This window comes from Amblyraja radiata, chromosome 4 (assembly GCF_010909765.2).
Source record: "Amblyraja radiata isolate CabotCenter1 chromosome 4, sAmbRad1.1.pri, whole genome shotgun sequence".
Classification (NCBI taxonomy): Eukaryota; Metazoa; Chordata; class Chondrichthyes; order Rajiformes; family Rajidae; genus Amblyraja; species Amblyraja radiata.
In genome coordinates, this window is record NC_045959.1 from 24,017,579 (window position 1) to 24,040,562 (window position 22,984).

Consider the following 22,984-nt stretch of genomic DNA (forward strand, 5'->3'; position numbering starts at 1 on the left):
AACTAAATGAGGTAAAGTTAAGAATAAGAATATGAGGCAGTACCCCTGGGAAAGAGGTGTGAAAGAGCTGACTGGTTCATGGGCCTGATAACAGAAGGGTAAAAGCTGTTCTTAAGTCGGAACATCCTGGATTTCAAGTTCCTATATAGAAACTTAGAAAATAGGTGCTGGAGGAGGCCATTCGGCCCTTCGAGCCAGCACCGCCATTCATTGTGATCATGGCTGATCGTCCCGTCAATAACCCATGCCTGCCTTCTCCCCATATCCCTTGACTCCACTAGCCCCTAGAGCTCTATCTAACTCTCTCTTAAATCCATCCAGTGATTTGGCCTCCACTGCCCTCTGTGGCAGGGAATTCCATAAATTCACAACTCTCTGGGTGAAAAAGATTTTTCTCACCTCAGTCTTAAATGACCTCCCCTTTATTCTAAGACTGTGGCCCCTGGTTCTGGACTCGCCCAACATTGGGAACATTTTTCCAGCGTCTGCCACGAGAAGATAGAAGGGTGAGAAGGGAATGGCCAGGGTGGCGGGCATCCTTGACATTGTTTCAGGCCTTCCTGATGCAATGGACAATGAAGATGAACTGGATGGGTTGAATTGACGGACTGGGCTGTGTTCACCACTCTCTGCAAGTTCAGGCGGTCAAGAGCATTGCTTTCCTGGTATCTTCCCGATTTTCACCCTGTAACTAGCCTCATTATTGCTGCCCATCTGGCCGACAACAGTGGTATTATCGGCCAACTCAACGATTGAGTTGGCACTGCACTTGGCCAGGATGAGTGCACAGGAAGTATTCCAGGGGAGGGGCACCAGTGTTGGGGGTTCTTAAAGGGTTGGACAGGCTAGATGCAGGAAGATTGTTCCGGATGTTGGGGAAGTCCAGGACAAGGGGTCACAGTTTAAGGATAAGGGGGAAATCTTTTAGGACCGAGATGAGAAAAACATTTTTCACACAGAGAGTGGTGAATCTCTGGAATTCTCTGCCACAGAAGGTAGTTGAGGCCAGTTCATTGGCTATATTTAAGAGGGAGTTAGATGTGGCCCTTGTGGCTAAAGGGATCAGGGGGTATGGAGAGAAGGCAGGTACAGGATACTGAGTTGGATGATCAGCCATGATCATATTGAATGGCGGTGCAGGCTCGAAGCACCTACTCCTGCACCTATTTTCTATGTTTCTATGTTGAGGGTCAGGGTGGAGGAAATTTCATGACCAATTCTAACCAACTGTAGTGTCTTCTATACTTGATAAAGCACCTCATTTCAGAAGTAGGTCATTGGCTATAAGACAATAGTGACATTCTGAAAGAAATGTAAAAGGCACTATAAAATGCGTCTATCTTTCAAATGCGCAAATATTTATGAAGCACACTCTCCACGCTTTCCCCATTTATCCAATTCCCTTTTGAAGGCACACAAAAATGCTGGAGAAACTCAGCGGGTGCAGCAGCATCTATGGAGCTCATTATGAAGAAGGGTTTCGGCCCGTATCGTTGCCTATTTCCTTCACTCCATAGATGCTGCTGCGCCCGCTGAGTTTCTCCAGAATTTTTGTGTACCTTCGATTTTCCAGCATCTGCAGTTCCTTAAACTCTCTTTTGAAGGCTCTCGTTGAACCTACTTCCACCCCATTTCTACATTGTAGCAGCTTGCTGCTTAAATAAAATTATACATATCTCTAATCTTTCTTCAGAGAGTTAATTACAAAAATGCTTTAATTTATATAGTGGCTCATTATATCAGAGTGTCTCATAGGACTGTGCAGCATGAACTGCTTTTGAAGGACACTGCTGGTCATTCTGCATGACCAACATTGCAGCAAGGATGAATTGACTGGTTAATCAGTCATTTTAGCAGTATTAGTTTCGGAGAAATAGAATTTGAATGGTTACAAAAAAAATCAATGATACAACTTACAAATGTGTCCCTGAAAAGCAGGTCATCTGCACACTTCCAGATTTTGCCATGCTGAATAATCTAGATGCATCAGGGTAGGGAGAAAAATAATATTAAAGCCTATGTCATGACTTGAGAATTAAGGGACTGAAGTTTAGGGGTAACATGAGGGGGAACTTCTTTACTCAGAGAGTGGTGGCTGTGTGGAATGAGCTTCCAGTGAAGGTGGTGGAGGCAGGTTCGTTTTTATCATTTAAAAATAAATTGGATAGTTATATGGACGGGAAAGGAATGGAGGGTTATGGTCTGAGCGCAGGTATATGGGACTAGGGGAGAATACGTGTTCGGCACGGACTAGAAGAGTCGAGATGGCCTGTTTCCGTGCTTTAATTGTTATATGGTTATATGTCATTTTACATTTTCAATGAGCTGGATGAGCGAGGCCATTCGGTTCACTGCCAGAGAAGGCAAGGAAAAACAACTCTCTTAACAAACCATGACAGTAGTGATGTGCAAAATCAACCAAGATATGCACCGTGAGTTAAGATTCCTCAGGATCTGCAGGTTGATTAATCTCGCTGCATAGTTTGCTTTATAGAAACTGCATCTTATCCTGAGCTTTCCATATATTTGTAAAACCTGTTGGATTTGCAGAGCAATCGACAATTAACTCCTCTCATTATGCCAAGGCTGGAAGTGCTTAATGAAAGCACTTCCTAAAAATGTGATTGGTGTTACTGCAATGCTAATCAGTTCATCACAAATTGAGAATCGAAACTGGTACCCTCGTCCCTGTATGTAGTAATCTCTACTTAAAGATTATAAAAGTTTCAAATGTTATGTTTTTTTAATTAATCTTTCTCTTGCTCTATCTCTTTCTATACCAAATTTAAATTGTCCTATTTTTCTATAGTTCTCTTTTTCTTGTTTCCTTTCCATTTTCCTCAGTTCTTAAATCTCAAATGTTTCCTTTACTTTTCCTCAGTTGTTAAATCTCAATCTTAAATACAAGATGCAGCCTAACCAAAGTGTTGTAAAGCTGAAACATGATTCCATGACAATTAAATTCAATGCCCTGACCTATGATGGAAAGCATTCCATACACCTTCTTAACTACACTATCTACTTGCTGCTACTTTCAGGAAGTTATGGTCTTGGACCTCATGATCCCTCTGTATATCAATGCTGCAAAATGTCTTGCCATTAATTGTATACTTTCTTCTTACATTCAAACTCCCTACCTGAAACACCTAACACTTGCTCTGCTATTTGCCATTCCTCTAGCCATATCTGTTACTGATCCATCTTCTATCTATACTATTACTAAAACTCTCATCTTGACCACTTCCGGTGTGCGTTGTAATTAAATTTGCGCAAAAACACTACCCTATATCGCTAGGATTTTTTCGCCACCTTACTCTCCGTTCTCCTCTACTCCAAGACACCACGTTCTATTCTGATCGGTGAAATATGAGAAAAGTTGCGAAGGTATAAAAAATCGTGAGATTAACAGATTGGTTTTCCCGCCTGTCAGTCACCATGAAGGTAACGCCCCTTCTGGCACCCGCTGGAGAATAAAAACCCCGGAGGCGGGGCTGAGTAAACAAGCCGTGCTAATTGATTGCGCAAAAGTGGAGTCGGGAAAGCTGCTGTGTGGAGTCGGGAAAGCTGCTGTGTGGAGTCGGGAAAGCCGCTGTGTGGAGTCGGGAAAGCCACTGTGTGGAGTCGGGAAAGCTCCTCATTCGCCTCTCTGAATAATGTGGGATAGATCCTATCAGGCCCTAGAGATCTATCCACCTTTATGTTTTCAAGAGACCCTACGCCATCTCCTTCTTGATCTCAAACTGCCCTAGCATATTAATATACCATGCACTGATCTCCACACCCTTCTCCTTGGTGAATACAGATGCAAAGTACCCGTTTAGTGCCCCATCTATTTCCTCTAACTCCAAGCATCACTTCCTTCCTTAATCCTCGAGTGGTCCAACCTTCTCCCCCGTTAACCTCCTTTTAAAAATATATGTATAAAAACCCCAGGGATTTTCTTTAATCTGACTTGTTAATAAGATTTCAGAGCTCCCTTTGGACCGACCGTTCTGTCCTTGGCCATCTCCATTGCCTGAGTGAGGCCACACGCAAACTGGAGGAACACAACCTCATATTCCGTTTGGGTCTTTCCCCTTCAACCGACATTCCTCCCTCTGTCTATATGTTTCGCTCCTCTTCTCTTTTCATCTGACATCTTTTTTTCTTCTTGATATCTGTAAGCTTTGCCATTTATTCCACCCATCTGCTGATCAAACCTCCCGCCTTACCTTACTCCACCTGGACTATCCTCACACGTATCCACCTATCACTTGTGTAGGAAGGAACTGCAGATGCTGGTTTAAACTGAAGATAGACACAAAATGATGGAGTAACTCAGCGGGACAGGCAGGATCTCTGGAGAGAAGGAATGGGTGAGCCCACTGAGCTACTTCAACATTTTGCGTCTATCTTCCACCTTCTCCTTTCCAGTTTGCTCCCCCTACTACAATTAGTCTGAAGAATGGTCCTGATCTGAAACATCACTCATCCATTTCCCTTCTGCATTTTGCGTTTTAAAGCTTATGGAGTTGTGAACATTAGGGCGGCACAGTGGCGTAGCGGTAGAGTTGCTGCCTTAAAGCGCCAGGGATCCGGGTTTGATCCTGACCACAAGTGCTGCCTGAAAGGATTTTATACGTTCTCTCTGTGACTACATGGGTTTCCTCCAGGTGCTTTAGTTTCCTCCTACACTCCAAAGACATACAGTTTTGTAGTTTAATTGGCTTCAGTAAATTGTAACATTTATGTGCATAATGTTTTCTTTCCAACTTATTGCCATGGATTCTTAGAAAACCATGGTCAGAATCTCCAATTCAATTATATTTCAGTGAACTATCACAGTTAAGTGAACAGTTCTGCCGCTTGCTGGTGTTTTGCAGCAAGTCTCAAGCACAATGAAGGAACAGCACCATATTTCTTAACAAAGTACATGATAGTTCTTACACCCATCTGCACCTCCTAAACTCCTCTTTTGTTCTTATACTTATCTCATCGCCTCCTAGCTCACTATTACCCCTTTCCCATTTCAGCTCTTCTACCTTCCATCCTATCACAGATTTCCATTTTGCTCCCCCTTTTCCCCGCTTACTTCCCCTCCTCCTGAAACTTTAAAATGCATTTTACAACTTATTTGATCTGACAAATATCCAATTCCGAAGAAAAAGTTGTCAACCTAAAACACAGACCACTCCGCAGATGCAGTCTGATCTGTTGAGTTTGTCCAGCTGTGCTTTGTTCAGATTTCCTGCATTTTTTTTCAAGTAAAATGCTTATTGTTCATCAATTGATCCTATGTAGCCCAACTCTACTGCAACAAATTTGAAAGTCAGCATCACATTATATAGGCTTTCCCTCAAGTACTAGGAACCTATTATTCTGTCATACAGTATTGATATCATTCCAATTGCTTTCATAGTGCATATCCTCCAAATTACTGGCATCTAGGAAACTAAAGAGAATGTAACAAAGAGACACTTAAGTCAGCATTTGCACTTCTAGCACTGGTGCAAGCTAAGATTCTTGATCTTGTGTTTTTAAAATGAAAATAACTCTAGCTCTAAGTAGAAGAAATCATTTAAGATTTGTTTGACATACACTTAGGTAGTTTGCATTCTCCGACAGATGGTGTTAATAAAACAGTTTCCTTCTTTCCCCTGTTACACATTGAGCAGTGAAATTCTGAAATGGAGCTACACGAAAATCCATAGAGCTATAAGGTTATAAATGAATACTTCCAAATTTGTTTGGGCCAGCATTGCACCATGCAAATATGCTGAACTTCAGAGTGGTTTTAATAATTCAGACAGACATCTACAGCAGATGCATGAAAACCGTATAAACAATCCTATTATCAAAAAGCAAAAGCCCATTATCAAATGGGAATACTGAGAGGGCCTGTACATCTGGCTGCCCGCTGCGGCGACGCTGCGGAGGTTTATGGCCCTGACCACGAGGGAACAATGGTGGAGGACTGACTGTACTTTGTGCCTTCCGCCACAGTGAAGAATGCTGCGGTGGATGTTTGTGTTAAATTTTTATTGTGTGTTCTTTTTTATTGTACTGCTGCTGGCAAGTTCATTTCACTGCATTTTATTGTGTACGTGATGAATAAATCTGATTGATTGATTGATTGATTGTGTGCATGCATTGAACATGCCAGTGTCACAGAGTAAGCCAGACTTAACATGGCAATTGAAAATCGCAGCAGACAATGATCCATTCACCAGCCTGTACTTCAATCTAAACAGAAATATCGAGCAGACTCACTAACAGTTGTACAGTAGCCGGGCACTGTGCATACTTCCAAATCTGAGGCATGTCTGACACCTAGTGGCCACTAATTAGATGCTTAACACAAAGTGCTGGAGTAACTAGGGGATCAGGCAGCATCTGTGCAGGAAATGGATTGGGGACATCTTGGGTTGAGACCCTTCTTCAGGCAGTCCATCAAAGCTGGAGTTACTCATTTGGAGAGCCATCCAGTTAATCCCACCTGACTCAACTGTTTTCTCATTCAGGTGTTTATCCAATATCATTTTGAAAGTGGCAATTGAATTTGTATTTATTGCTCTATCCATTCCCTATCCACTCGCTGCCTCTGAACAGGACTGAAGTGAAGCAGGCATCAGAGTGAAATTGTATGCAAGATAAAAATGCCCTCGCCAGATGACACTGAGACTCTGTACATGTTGACTGTGTTCTCCTCTTTGCAGATCTGCTACTTTTACAGGACATGGATGCAAAATTCATTTTCATCAGTTGGTGCCATTCCCGGGGTTGCAGTTGAACACAAAGTGCTAGAGTAAGTCAGCGGGTCAGGTAGCATCTGTAGAAGTGATGCAAGGAGCTGCAGATGCTGGAATCTTGCATAGAACACAAACTTTCAAACAAAGAGGTGTTACTCGAGCACTTTGTGTTCTGCACAAGATTCCAGCATCTGCAGTTCCTTGTGTCTCCTGGAGATGTGGTGGTACAATTCAAGTACCTGGTCGATCTGCTAGAACATGTTTCCATTACCCAAGTTGGATATAACGTGCTTGACGAATTAGGGAACACTATCTGTATTATACAATTTCGATCAGGAACAAGCAAACCACTTAAAAGTTATTTTGGAAACTGACAAGCAGAAAAAAAGCTGTCATGAAAAACAAAAGGCTTGGGGGAAGAAAAATGTTTTCAAGTAACCCAACCCACCTCCCCAGACACCATCGTCACTGAAGAACAGGGGCTACTGAATCCATGGGTGGTATTGGAAATTATGCAATCTCTTCTATTAGAAAATGTGCAACTATATTCTATTAAGTAATTAAATGTATTGCCTTTAGCATGTTTTAAATTGCAGTAACAAAAACGAAACATATAGCTATTGAAAATATCTTTATTTTTGTAAATACTGCAGGAAATAATTTTGTTACTACATGTATAATTAATAAACATTAATAAAGTAAAATCTAATCTAATCTAATCTAATCTATAAAACAGTCTAGCCTCTAATCTGCTATCCTGCATTGACACAAGTGTTTTTATAATACTATTTTCTATAATATTATGTTTTCAGGTATGCAAATATCACATTATAGCAGCCCGTGAAGATTTTTTCCCAATACCACATTCAGTTTAATGTCCAGTCTCCCTGCTGTAATTGGGAATCATAAGAAGTACAGATGCTAGAAATCGGAAATAAAAACAGAAAATAATGGAAACACCTAAGCCAAGAAGAATTTATGGACAGAGAAACAGTTAACGTTTGCATCATTCCCAAAACCTGTAACCAAAAAACAAGATAGATTTATGTTACAAGATAGATTTAGGGTTGGAGGTTAAGGTTTACGGGTATGTATATCTGTGAGGGCAGATGCTGGGTTATTTAGGTGATTCCAATGATTCAAAACAGCTCTGTCATGCAGTTCATGATTTTTACATATTCCTTTATTTGTCTTCTCTTTCTCTAACCACCCTCATTCATCTATGAGCTAGACAGCCCACTAAACAGTGGAATCAGCTTGAGGACATGGTGTCAATTCATCAGTTATTCCCTTTGTCCCATACCCTCCCTGCATCTTTGAACAGTTTTTTCTTCAAATTTTCCAGTTTTGATGGAAGGTCCTCAACCTGAAATGTTCATTCCGTTTCACTTCCTGCAAATGCTTCCTGAGCTGCTCATTGTTTTTTTTTTTAGCATTCTTTGTTTCTATTTCACTCTTTCCAAACCCAGCATGAGGATATTACAGCAGGGTCTCAATCAGCTGGGCAAATGAGCTGAGAAATGGCTAATGGAGTTCTATGCAGATAAGCGCGAGGTGATGCATTTTGAGAATGGCAGGACATTCACAGTGAATGGCAAAGCCCTGGGAAATGTGTATGAAGATGCTGGTTTAAACCGAAGATAGATACAAAATGCTGGAGTAACTCAGCGGGAAGTGTAAGATGTGAAGACAGGACAAAGGGAATGGAGATTAGCTTCTCCCAGCTAACAATGATCTATTCTACATTTTCCTTGAACTCCATTCACTTTGCCCTGTTTTCACAACTTACACTTCCTTATCTATGTATCTCTCTCTCCCCTGACATCAGTCTGTAGAAAGTTCTTGACCCAAAACGTCACCCATTCCTTCTCTCCAGTGATGCTGCCTGTCCCGCTGAGTTACTCCAGCATTTTGTTTCTAAGCCCTGGGAAATGTTGTAGAACAGAGGGATCTAGAAATATAGGTACATTGGAACCTGATAGTGGTGTCATAGGGTAGATAGGATGGTGAAGGTGGCCTTTGGTACGTTGACCTTCATCAGTCAGGGCATTGAGTATAAAAGGTAGACAAAAGTGCTGGAGAAACTCAGCGGGTGAGACAGCATCTATGGAGCGAAGGAAATAGGCAACGTTTCGGGCCGAAACCCTCCCTCAGACTGAAGAAGGGATTTCGGCCCGAAACGTTGCCTATTTCCTTCGCTCTATAGATGCTGCCTCACCCGCTGACTTTCTCCAGCATTTTTGTCTACCTTAGATTTTACAGCATCTGCAGTTCCTTCTTAAACACATTGAGTATAAAAGTTGAGACATTATGTTACAGTTGTACAATGCGTTGGTGAGGCCACACGTGGAGTACTCTGTTCCGTTTTAGTCACCCTGCTCTGGGAAGGATGTTTATAACCTGGAAAGAGTGCACAGAAGATTTACAAGGATATTTTCTAGGGCGGCACGGAGGCACAGTGTCACCGCACCAGAGTTGCTGCTTTATAGGGCCAGAGACCCAGGTTCGATCTTGATAACGGGTGCTGTCAGTACGTTCTCCCCATGACCAGGTGGGTTCAGACCCTTCCGCCCACGCCGACCAGCGATACCCGTACCCTAGCACTATCCTACACAAAGGGGACAATTTATAATTTTTACAAAAGCCAATTAACCTACGAACCTGTACATCTTTGGAATGTGGGAGGAAACTAGAGCTTCCAGAGAAAACAAACGTGTCACAGGGAGAATGAACAAACTCCATACAGATAGCAAATGTAGTCAGGATCGAACCCGGGTCTCTGGAGCTATAAGGCAGTACCTCTACTGCTGTGCCACTGTGCCTACCTTAGTTCTAAACTGCTATACAAAAAAATGCCACGCTCATGATTGAGGAGCTTAAATAACGTTATTTAAAAGAGCTTGGTCATCTTCCAAACACAACAAAGGAGTGGTTGAGGCAAATAACAGAGATGAACTTAAAGTGAAGCTGGATAAACCCGAGAGAGAAAAGAATCGGTATATCGGAAGAACCCAATTTCGACAGAGTTCTCTTCCTAACTTGAACTGTTGGTACATTAGAAATGAGCAAAAACTGTACGTGGGAGAATATCACAGAAATAGCTGCCACAGGCATGGGGAAAAGCAGCCGCCAGCCGGCCTCACTTACCTAGTGAGTGAGCAAGCAAGTCTGCTCAGTGCTACCAGTTTTGCTCAGATCGTAGCGGATCCCGATTGTTGCTGCTTAGAGATGGGGGGGGTGGGGGTGGAGATGGCGGGTGAAGGTGGGTGGGGGGGGAAGAAGGAATTGGGAGATAGAATTGGCCGGTTCCCACCCGTCAAATGCTGGCAGCCCTGCAGCAGCTAGTAAGTCCATCCCCATCCATCACTCCCTAATGCTAATTTGTATGTACTGGGTGTCCATCTGTTGGGTGTTTGTAACCCAGGAGGTTGTAATCCAGTCTACTGATAACGTTAAATGAAAAAGGATGGGAGGAAGCTTTCATGGAGAATGATAGTTTTGGCTCACGAGAGAATGAAGCATATTGTGATGTCAGAAAAAGCGCCTAGATTTAAAAAAACAATTCAAATTTACAAAATACTTAACCGCATTGATGTATAGAGGGTCTTAGTCCATTGCTCCCTGATAGTGGCACTATAAGTTGATAGAGTGGTAAAGAAGACATATGGTATGCTTGCCTGCACAGGTTGGGGCTGTGAATATAAGAACCAGGAAGCCACCTTGCTTACTTATATTGTAAATTGTGTGACTATTTTATTTTTTACTTGATCGCTAATCTCACTACCTCCCTTCCCATTAGAATTAATGATGAAATAAAATATCCTTCCACACTTTATATTGCTTTAATCAAGTATGAGCTCTTGCCTAGCAAGTGAAGTAACTCAAGATGCTGAGAGTCCTAAATTCCAGGCGTGAAGAATTGGGTTCACATCAGCTGCTTGCCGGCATGACACACTTGTTTAAATTGGACAGCCTTCCCACTTTGCAGGTGTGAGCATAGATGGAATGTGACACAGAAGCAAAATGATCTATCCCAGGGGGTCAATGGGCAGGGATGAGGCAGACTGACCTCATAACATCAATATTCATCACAGTCAAAACGAAGTGACTGGAAACTGCTTTGGTAAAATTCAACTCATTGATGCATAAAACATTGATGCTAATTTTACATGAAGTTCTGTGCATCAATGAGTTGATAATTCATTGATAATTCAAAGAGTAGATAAAGGACGGAAGACATATTACACGAGTCCCCCCCGGAGCACCAGGTAGCATTCTTGCCCTAGTCAGAACAACTCGGATTTATTTAGTACCTTGTGTAACCTCGGATTGTTTAGGAATTGTAGTCACTGTTGGAATGCAGGTAAAATCAGCATCCAATTTGGTCCCAGCAAGCTCCTGTAAACCATGGTTAAAATCTGTGCAATTGGTTCTATTTTTCAATGGTAGTTGCAATCCGGAAGTGGCAGCGCTGCCCAAGCTCGCCTGCAGTCCGTCTGTCTTTCCATTTTTTGTTTTATTTTTGTCTTGTTAGATGTATGTTTTAGTCTATTTTTAGTTGTGTATATGTGGGGGTTGGGGGAAACTTTTTTAAAATCTCAACAGGGATGCGACCTTTTCCTTGTCGTATCTCCGTCTCCGTCCGCGCTGAGTCCTAATATCGTGGAGCTGGCGGCCTCCAACTGGAATCGACCTTGGGGGCTCCGGTGGCAGAGCCTGTGGACTCACCTTCGCGGAGCTGGCTGACTTCGGAGGCTGTGGTGGCGCTGTGGCTGAGACCCGATTTCGGAGCTTCGGAGGCTTCGGCCGCGAGCCCTGTGGACGGTAACATCGGGGGCATGCAGGTCCCTGGTTGGCGACCGATTTTCGGGAGCTCCCGCAACAGCAGCTTCGTTTGCCTCGAATCGCGGAGTTTGAATCAGCCCGTTCGCGGAGCTTAAAATCGGCTGCGGGATTTACCATCACCCAGCGGGGGCTTTAACATCGAGAGCTTTGATCGCCACGACGCAGTGGGAGAACAAGCAAGGAAGAGATAAGATATTTTGCCTTCCATCACAGATGGAGGTCCCTGGAGATTTACTGTGATGGATGTTTGTGTTAAATTGTGTTCATTGTGTGTTTTGTTCCTTTTTTCTGTCATGACTGCATGGTACGAAATTTTGTTCAAACTTGTTTGAATAGCAATAAAGGAAATTCAATTCAATTCAACATAATTACAGGAGCCAGGTATAACCCACAGTTCATGCATGCGCTCAAGTTGAGCAGTCAGGTCTAAAGACCATTTATTTTATAAAGAGCAATCTAGTTTAGTAATATTGAGCATGGTTGTCCACTTTGTTGGGAGAACTTCATTGCCTTTCCTCTCGCAGTGCCAAGAGATCCCTTTAATACTTGCCGGAAGTGGCGACGCCTCGCGGCAGCGGCCACTGCAGTTCGTCTGTCTTTTTTTTTTTCTTTTTGTACTGTTAGTGCATGTTTTTGGTTGTAGTTTATATATTATTTTTAGCTGTGTATATGTGGGGGGTGGGGGAAACTTTTAAATCTCTTCCCTGTATGGGGGACCCGATCTTTTCCCTGTCGGGTCTCCGTTGCCGTTGGGGCCTAGCACCGTGGAGCGGCCTCCAACCGGAACGACCTGGGAGCGCCAGTCGCGGAGCCTGCGGACTCACCATCGGCTTCGGAGCGCGGAGAGCTGTAGTGGTGCGCGGCTGCTACCCGACTTCGGAGCTTCGGAGGCTCCAGCCGCAGGCCCGGTGGACGGTAACATCGGGAGCTCGCGGGTCCCTGGTGGGAGACCGCTTTTCGGAGCTCCCGCAAAGGCAACTTCTCCCGCCCGAATTGCGGGGTTGAAGACGACCCGGACAGGGCCTTACATCGCCCGGCGCGGCTTTAACGCCCACGGGACTTGCCAGCGCTCGCCCGCCGGGGGCTCCAACATTGGGACCCGGAGCAGGGCCTACTATCGCCCGGCGCGGCCTTAACGGCCGCGGGACTACCATCGCCCGCTGGGGGCTTTAACATCGGGAGAAGAATAAAAGAACAGGGGAGATACAAGACTTTGCCTTCCATCACAGTGAGGAGGTGTTTGGAGATTCACTGTGAAGGATGTTTATGTAAATTGTGTTAATTGTGTGTCTTGGTTTTTTTCTTGTTTGTATGACTGCAGAAACGTAATTTCGTTTGAACTTAGGTTCAAATGACAATAAACGTTATTCTAATTCTAATTCTAATAATGTCTCTCTAGAAGACACAAATAACAGCATAACCAGTTTGCTAGAAGTTAAAAATCATAAGAAAATAAAACAAAAAGTAGCAGGAATAGGCCACTCAATCCCTTCCCCTTACTTTGAAGTTATAATAAGATTATGGCTGAACTTTCACCTCAGAGCCACACTTTCCTACACACCCATTAATTCTCACTTCCCTTAATATCCAGAAGGCTAGTGATCTCTGCCTTAAATCTGCCCAGTGACTAACATTTCACAGAACTCTTGGCCATAATTTTTGAAAAAAATCACTACCCTGTGAGTGAAGAAATCTCTTACCTTTTCTGAATGACCCAGCCACTATTTTGAGACTGTGACCTCTGGCTATGGATACCTGGTCAGTCAAATATCATCCCTGAAGGCCCTTTTAAGCCCATCAGAATTCTGTATATTTCAACAAGATCATTCCTCGTAATTCCAAACTCTGGATAGTTTGTGCTCTCTCTACCAAAGGAGACATTAAAAGGAGGAAGCGCTAAATTTATAAGTAGTCACAGAGTATTGACAAAAGTTACCCATTAAAAGTCCACGAGGCACAGATGACTGAAGTTGACCTTTCTGCTGTATTTGTGCATTGTGTTGCACATTAACCCATAACGAGGCAGATTTAGCTAGATCAGGGCACTAACCAGAATTCCCCCCACCCCCGCACCGTTCCACGTCCATAAGGCTTATCACACAGGACCTCCACAACCTCGAGATCAGCAGTGTAGCCAAGATGGTGATCGTGTCTCAGGTGGAAAGTAGAGAGTCAAGTCAAGTCAAGTCAAGTCAAGTCAAGTCACATTTATTTATATAGCACATTTAAAAAACAACTCTCGTTGGCCAAAGTGTTAAGATTTTAGTCCATTATAAAGGATGAGGTTACAGAGTATTTAGAAGTTCACGATAAAATAGGCCAAAGTCTGCATGACTTTGTGAAGGGGAGGTCTTGCCTGACAAATTTGTCAGTAAATAGCAGGACAAACAAAGGAAAATCAGTAGATGTTGTTTACCTAGATCTTCAGAAAACCTTTGATAAGGTGCCACACAGGAGGCTGCTAAGGAGGATGAGAGCCGATGGCATCAAAGGGCAGATACTAGAATGGATAGCAGGTTGATTGGCTGGCAGAAGGCAAGTAGAGCGGCAATAAAGGGGGCTTTTTCTGGTTGGCTGCCAGTGATTAGTAGAGTTCCACTGGGCTCGGTGATGGGTCCGCTGCTCTTCACGTTGTATATTAATGATTGGATTGGATGAGGGGATTGAAGTCTTGTGGCCAAGTTTGTGGATGATACGAAAGTAGGTGGAGGGGCAGGTAGTGTAGAGAAAGCAGGGACTCTGCAGCAGGACTTGGACAGGTTGGGGAGTAGGCAGAGAAATAGCAGACGCAATATAGTGTAGCAAAGTGTGGAGTCATGCATTTGGGTAGTAGGAATAAATGCGTAGACTATTTTCTAAATGGGGAGAGAATGTGCAAAGGGACTTGGGAGTACTGGTGCAGGATTCCCAAAAGGTTAATCTGCGAGTCGAATCAGTAGTAAACAAATGAGATTTCTTTCAAGAGGGCTTGTATGCAAAAACAGCGATGTAATACTGAGAAAATGTGTAGGAAAGAACTGCAGATTCTGGTTTAATGCTGCTTTAATGGAGATGCTGCCCGCCGCTGAGTTACTCCAGTATTTTGTGTCTACCTTTGATATAATGCTGAGGCTCTATAAGGCATTTGGAATATTGTGAGCAATTTTGGACATCATAAGGGGTTCTTAAGGGGTTGGACAGGCTAGATGCAGGAAAATTGCTCCCGCTGTTGGGGAAGTCCAGGACAAGGGGTCACAGCTTAAGGATAAGGGGGAAATCCTTTAAAACCGAGATGAGAAGAACTTTTTTCACACAGAGAGTGGTGAATCTCTGGAACTCCCTGCCACAGAGGGTAGTCGAGGCCAGTTCATTGGCTATATTTAAGAGGGAGTTAGATGTGGCCCTTGTGGCTAAGGGGATCAGAGGGTATGGAGAGAAGGCAGGTACGGGATACTGAGTTGGATGATCAGCCATGATCATATTGAATGGCGGTGCAGGCTCGAAGGGCCGAATGGCCTACTCCTGCACCTAATTTCTATGTTTCTATGTTTCTATATCTGCGGAAGGATGTGCTGGCTCTGGAGAGGGTCCAGAGGAGGTTTAAAAGAATGATCCCAAGAATGAGTAAGTTAACATATGATGAGCGTTTGATGGCAACTGGGCCTCAATGAGGGGGGGACCTCATTGAAACGTATAGAATTGTGAAAGGTTTGGCTAGAGTGGATGTGGAGAGGATATTTCCACTAGTAGGAGAGTAAAAGACGTTCTGTTAAGAAGGAGATGAGGAGGAATATATTTAGTCAGAGGTTGGTGAACTTGTTGATTTCTTTGCCACAGAAGGCTGTGGAGGCCAAGTCAGTGGATATTTTTAAGGCAGTGATCGATACTTGATTAGTACGGGTGTCAGTTATGGGGAGAAGGCTGGAAAATTGGGTTAGAAGGTATAGACGATGGGCCAAATGGCCTAATTATGCTCTTACCGCATGATCATATGAATGGTGCTGAAATTTAGATGGATGAGGGGGATCTCATTGAATCTTACTGGATAACGAAAGGTCGGGCTAGAGTGGATGTGGGGAGGGTGTTTGCACTAGTGGGACAGTCTAGAACCAGAGGGCATAGCCTCAGAATAAAATTCTGCTCCTATGAGCTATGAATTAATCGGCAGTATGTCACCTAAACAAAGGTATTGTCAGTTTGCATACACAAACTGACAATAAAATACAGTAAGGTAAAACGGCTGGACAAAACATAAGTAAATACAAACTTCAAAATATTTTCTAGTGAGTTTCAAAGTGAGTTTTAGCAAATTGATATAAAGTCATAAAGTTATGCAGCATGGAAATAGGCCCTTCAGCCCAACTCATCCATGCTGACCATGATGCCCAGAGCATTGGCAAAAGCGCTTCTTTGCATGTACTGCCCCGGCTGCTAAAGCTGTGATTTAAACTTTATGTTAAAGCATCTATTCATATAGCAAAACATTTTAATTTTCAATCATGGCAAAATTACCCACGAACAGAACTCACACCACTGGGTCAGAAAGTAGTGGATTTAAGACCTGCTGCGGACCTGGAGCTGGCATCCAGCTTTCAGTGGTACTGAGTGGAGGTATTGGTATTGGTAGATCCTCTTGGGCCAACACGCAAAGAATTGCATCACTTCAACGCCATCTTACTTCCAGGCCAGAGGTGCTACATTGAATCAATGTTCACACCAGTGGACACAATGGATTCCTAGCTCTTGTTTTGTTGCAATTAGTTGCTACCTACATTATACCAGCAGGTACACGACAGAATGTATGCTGTCTGTCTTTTGACAGCTTCTTAAATTTTTTCATACCATCTTAAATAATGTTCTGAAATGTTTGTTTTTCTAGCACCATCTATTACAAAACTTATCTAAAGTGTTTAGGAAGGAACTGCAGATGCTGGTTATACCAAAGATAGACACAAACTGCTGGAGTGTCTATTCAGGAGTCATGTGTGGATTTGTCAATGACCACTGTCCGCAGAAGACTTCATAAACAAAAATACAGAGACTACACTGCAAGATGCAAACCACTGGTTTGCTGCAAAAATAGGATGGCCAGGTTACAGTTTGCCAAGAAGTACTTAAAAGAGCAACCACAGTTCTGGAAAAATGAATTCTGAATTGTATAGACACATCCCATCTGCTCAAGTTCAAACAAATGCCTCAAAACTCATTGGCCGGCAGTTCATTCTACAGCAAGACAATGATCCCAAACATACTGCTAAAGGGCCTGTCCCACGATGCGAGTTCACCCAAGAGCTTTCTCCGAGTTAAAAAATAAAAAATCAAACTCGTGGTAAGTACATAGAATGTACGTAGCGGGTACGTCGGAGCTCGTGGATGTCTCTTAGCGGGAAATGCGGAAACGCTAAGTTTTTTCAACTGTGAAAAAAATTCCAAGAGTAAAAAAATACTCGTGATGAGGTACCACGAGTTTGATTTTTTTTTCTCGCATCGTGGGACAGGCCCTTAAAGCAACAAATGAGTTTTTCAAAGCTAAAACATGGTGAATTCTTGAGTGACCAAGTCACTCACCCAATCTGAACCCAATTGAGCATGCCTTTTATATGCTGGAGCGAATACTGAAGTGGACTAGCCCCCAAAACAAGTATAAGCTAAAGATGACTGCAATACAGGCCTGGCAGAGCATCACCAGAGAAGACATCCAGCAGCTGGTGATGTCCATGAATTGCAGACTTCAAGCAGTCATTGCATGCAAAGGATAGGCAGCAAAATACTAAACATGAATTAGGGAACACTGTTTTGTGCAGTTAACAAACTGCATATAACATATTTTAGATTGATAACTAGGGAGCCACTTAAGAGATGCTTTGAAAATTAACAACCAGAAAAAAAGTCTTGAGAAAAAAATGTTGCTGCCATGTAACCTCCCCACAGAAATCAGACACGGTGATCTCTTAAGAGCACAGGCTGTCAGTTTTAAGTGGGTGGCCACTGAAATTGACAAACAATCACTTCTATTGACAATTGTGCAATTATACTCTATTAAATAATGTAACATAAAGCCTTTACCATTTTCAGCTTGCAGTAAGTAAAATATATTTATAGCTATTAAAGTAAAAAATAACTTTGTTCGTATCGCAAAACTTTGTTAAACACTCACGCTGTTAACCCTCTTTTCCCTATTGGGACATTTGTTTTAATAATGTGATTTTCTAAGATTCAAGGTTACTTGGGAATGCAAACAACTGTTTTATAGCAGATCTACCTGTACTTTGGTCAAACTATAGCACAACCACAAAAAATCTAATTCAACTTAACTGAGGCAGGAGGATGATATGCAGGCACTGGGGATAATGCAGGGAAGAATCATAGGATTGATCTCCTTTGTCAGAGGTTATGGAGGAGACCCTGGAGAAACCTGGGCTTTGGACCATTAGAGATGGCTGAAGGAAATGCGATTCCTCCTAATGGATAAATCAGACCAATTCATAACGAGTTGGTCTCCATTCGTCGTTTTTTTGGAATCATATGGTGCAACACAATTGTAAAAAATAACTGTTTCAGGACTGGACGAGGGTTGGTCAAGACTATAAATAATGATCTCCTCTTTTTTTCTTTTCTTCTCTCTATTCTCTCTCTCAACTTTTTTCATTTACTCGTTTTCTTTTTTCACACACTATATATTTCACATCTTTCTATCCTTTACTATCTAACTTCTTTTTCTTATTCTAATCTTTTTTCAGTGTAACAAAAAAAAAAAAAGAAGTTGTACATAAAATGTATTATGAAAATATATATTAGGCACTTTGGTGCCATATGACTGTACTTACTTCTAATAAAATAAAATATTAAAAAAAAAAAAAAAAAAAAGAGATGGCTGAAGTGGTTTTATGATATAAATAATAGCTAACATTCCAGAGAGTGGTTAATGTGGAACATAAGTGACCATGCAAAGGCAGAGGTAGATTCAAATTAATGAAAAGTAAATATCAGACTCACATTGGAAGTTTCTTAATAATCAAAACATGAAAAGGACCAGGAAAGCTAAATCCTTGGAATTTATTGGATGATGGCCCCATAGCAGAAGCGTCCACGTCGCGGGGCTGGAAACTGAAAGTATCCTGAGCTAATTCTGCAACCACCATCATCTATTGTAACAAGTGATGGCTCCCACTGATTGTCGCCGGAAACTTGCGTCCTTTTCAGGATGGACGATGACTGCGATGTCAACTTTGTAACAAGATGGACTTGAAAGAAGATTGGATGATACCTCAATATTTATTGCATGGACAAATTAATATGCTATAGTTGGTCTTTCGTTATTTGTATGGATACAGTATGGGTACAGTACGGAATTTGTATATTCTCCCCGTGACCTGCGTGAGTTTTCTCCGGGTGCTCTGGTTTCCTCCCACACTCAAAAGACGTACAGGTTGGTAGGCTAATTGGCTTGGTAAAATAGTAAATTATCCCTAGTTTGTTTAGGATATTGTTAGCGTGCGCGGATCGCTGGTCGGTGCAGACTCGGTGGGACGAAGGACGCGTTGTTTCTCTAAAGTAAAAAGTAGAATAGTGATTGTGGCTGAACTAATTGTCATTACATTGAATACATACTTGGACTACAGATGCAGACACAAGTCCAAATCTAATCACTGCAGCAGAAGAATTTAATTTTAGTTAATTAAAATTGAAATATCAAGCAAACATCAATGACGGTGACAGAATTGTTGTAAAAATCCATCTAGCTCACTGATGTCCTTCAGGGAAAGAAATGTGCTGTCTGGGATAAATATGTCTTCTGATCCACCAATAAAGTTGATTCTTAATTGCCCTCTGAGAGCCTTATTTATGTGATTCAGATACCTCTCATTCCAATTTCCGCCTTTATAATCCACATCACAGGGAGCACACGAAGACACACTGAAGTGACCAGTACTGCAAAGGCTTTCTTTTACAATCTGTCAATTTCTCCTCACAAAGCCTCATTTTTCTTAAAATGTATGACAGTGAACACATTACAAAAGATATTTTTGGATCAAGGTGCAAGATGTAATTCAATGTTTAAGATCCACAGAATCTTAAGATTGAATTTCAAATATTTTATTTGCTTTTCCGCCTGCTCTCTGGATTAGTTTTCTTTTAGGCCAGGTATAAGTTAGTTAGAAGGGCAAAGCCTTTTATGATTTTGACTTTCTCCGAGCAAAGTGAGTTTTTTTCTTCCTCACCAATTGCTCTTTTGAACTAACTGAAAGAATGCCATACATCTTGCACAATTTCTCCTCTTAGACAATTCCCTGGAATTGAGGACCAATTTCCTTTACTCCGGTTCTGTAAGCTCAGAGATAACGGTTCAGGACTGTGGAAATCTCTAGCACAGATGGGGCAGGAAGTGGCCGATGGGATGGGCTGGTAAACAAGCTCTTTCTGCCACTTGCTCCTGGCATATAGATAAGGTTTTTAGATCCCAAATACTCCATCTGTACTTTGACAGGGATTCCCAGGAGGCAGGAGAAGTTGCATTTTTTCCAAGAGTCTATGAGCAGGTTCTTGAATCGTTCCGTTTGTCCATCTGATGATCTTTTCCCATGATGGAGCTTGAGATGGATGGCCTGTCTTAGGGAGACTAGACCGGGGACTTATTTCACCAAAGACAGCCTGAACTTAATCCAAACCCAAGTCTTTATTATTTTTTCCCAAACTTGACACTGGACACTCACATGTTGGTCAACTTCATTCTATGGTTACACAGATGGCTGGACCCAATAAAAACACAATTGGTTCACAACTTCATTGATTGTATAGATGTGCTAGATAGTCATTTATGCAGGGTAGGAATGTCAAATACCAGCTGGCATAGGTTGAAGACGAGAAGGGAAAAGTTTTGAGGAATTGAGTGGAGCATGTTTTTTTTTTAAATACTCACAGAGAGCGGTGGATGCCTAGAATGCACTGCAAGTGAAAGTAGTGGAAACAGATACCATCGCAGTGTTGAGGCATTTTGGCAGACACGTGAACATCTGGGAATCGAGGGATATGGATCATGTGCAAGAAGATAGGGGTTAGTTCATGGTTGGCACAGACATTCTGAGCCAAAGGACGTATTCCTGTGCTGTGTTCTATGCAGTCACGTGCTGTCAGAGCTGGGTACGGTAGCCAGACTCCCATCACATCACAGATTTAATTTTCCTCTTCTGCCTGCTATATTAAGCACTTCCGCTCCACCTTCTTCGTAAACACTCCTTAAAATCCCCCTCCCTCGTTGACGAAGCTTTTGGGTAACTTTCCAAACATCTCCTCATGTGGTTTTTTGGTACATATCCTTAAGATCTTGAAATGTTTAACAAAAACAGACAAACAAAAAAACAAAAACTCAGCCAGTCACAGGCAGATAGGGTAATCGAGAAGGCATTTGGTACATTAACCTTCATTGGTCAACAAATTGAGCATGGATGTTGGGACGTTACGTTACAGTTGTCATTGGTGAGGCCATATTTGCAGTACTGTGTTCAGTTTTGGTCGCCTGGCTATGGGAAGGATGTCATTAAGCTGGAAAGAGTACAGAGGAGATTTACGAGAATGTTGAGGGGGGGATCTTATAGAAACTTACAAAATTCTTAAGGGGTTGGACAGGCTAGATGCAGGAAGATTGTTCCCGGTGTTGGGGAAGTCTAGAACAAGGGGTCACAGTTTAAGGATAAAGGGGAAATCCTTTAGGACTGAGATGAGAAAAATGTTTTTCAAAACAGAGAGTGGTGAATCTCTGGAATTCTCTGCCACAGAAGGTAGTTGAGGCCAGTTCATTGGCTATATTTAAGAGGGAGTTAGATGTGGCCCTTGTGGCTAAAGGGATCAGGGGGTATGGAGAGAAGGCAGGTACAGGATACTGAGTTGGATGATAAGCCATGATCATATTGAATGGCGGTGCAGGCTCGAAGGGCCGAATGGCCTACTCCTGCACCTATTTTCTATGTTTCTATGTTCCCAGGACTCAAGGGCCTGAGCTGTAGGGAGAGGCTAGGCAGGCTTGGACATATTTCCTATGAGCTCAGGAGGCTGAGGGGTGATCTTATAGAGGTATATAAAATAATGAGGGGAATAGGTAGGGCAAATGCAATTCTGCTGTATGATAAACTAATTCATGTTAAGCCAGAAATTATTGCAATATTTTATTAAAAGAATAGGGTTAAAAAGATTTAGAAAACATTTGAAACTTCAAGCAACAACACATGTTACAAGTTTTTTTTGCAACTTTGGAAGTGCCCGTCAAAATGTAAATGTTGAAGATTTTGCCCTCTTAATATTGATTAAGTCTGCAGCACCTTGGATAGCTTTGTAATGGATGGTGCTAAACAATTAACAAGATTTCAGTCCTTGTCAATCTGATGATCCGCTGAACAGTTAAAAAAATGCAAAGCAGAGTTTATTGCTGGTACAGGAGCAATTAGGAAAGAAAATATTGGCATTGCCCTTTATTGCACAAAGGTTTCAGTACGTACAATATACCAGTGTCATTTGGTGCTAAATTTCAGAGCACAGATTTGTTACAGTCCTCTTCATTTGCCATTAAGAGAAAGCACAAGTACGTAGCCCACTATCTTTTAAAAATATATATCTGCTTTGGGCTGTGTATTGCACACTACATTGGTAATATGGAAATAATGTTTGTCCTTGCACTCTGGTCTTCTGGGTGAATCCCTGCCCTTCATTGCCCCACGGACAGGTGTGCAGAGCTGGTATAGGGACTAGACTAGAGGGAGCAATGTAGCCACTCAGAGCTATGATGTGGGGCTCATCGCAGCATTCTGGGCAGTTAATGGGGTGTCTGCCATGCAATAACAGCCAGCTGAATTGGAATGCTAGCTGCTCATTCCTCATCTGTTTGCACAGCTAACCCCTTCTCAATGGTAACAAATTCAACAGCAGCCACTTGCAATCATTAATCTAAATCTTACAGCAAATTTGATATCTACACATGCACAATTAAAATGCAGAAATTCAGAAGTAACTGTTAGTGAAACAAGGTGTAAAGTTCTGCAAAGTGTACTACTGCAACCTTGGCTGGGACAATTAACACAGAATCACTGATTAGATGGAATACCACCTTCTGTGAAAAATTACTCAAAATATCACAACCTTAAATGAAAGCTAACAGATTTTTAAGCAACATACTAAACCGTAATTACTGCTGAAGAACCTCTCCTGTTGTGAAATACTATTTTTTTTACACAAGGAGTCAAAATATCAGAGTAAATACTCCAACCTACCCCTAGATTGTATATCCTAATCATTATTTTGCTCTCTATAAACATTAAAAGGTTTATTTATAACTTGGAGACATTTATTTGCTGGTTTACTGCTTTACAGTATACTTCAAAGTGTACATCTTAGGTAGTTTGACAGTATCTCTATTGCAAGGCACTCTACTTTTGAAAGGA

General features: G+C 42.2%; 1 protein-coding gene across 2 annotated transcripts in view; it reads right to left on the reverse strand.

Moving 5' to 3' along the window:
- znf407 (zinc finger protein 407) overlaps positions 1-22,984 on the reverse strand; it is a 527,544-nt gene that overhangs the window by 494,472 nt on the left and 10,088 nt on the right. The window contains exon 1 of one of the 2 annotated variants that reach the window (XM_033019074.1): positions 13,274-13,412. The exons of the other annotated variant lie outside the window; for it this stretch is intronic. The gene's annotated coding sequence lies outside the window, so the exon portion shown is untranslated. Of the gene's footprint in view, positions 1-13,273; positions 13,413-22,984 lie in introns of those variants that run through there. 2 annotated transcript variants of the gene reach the window in all.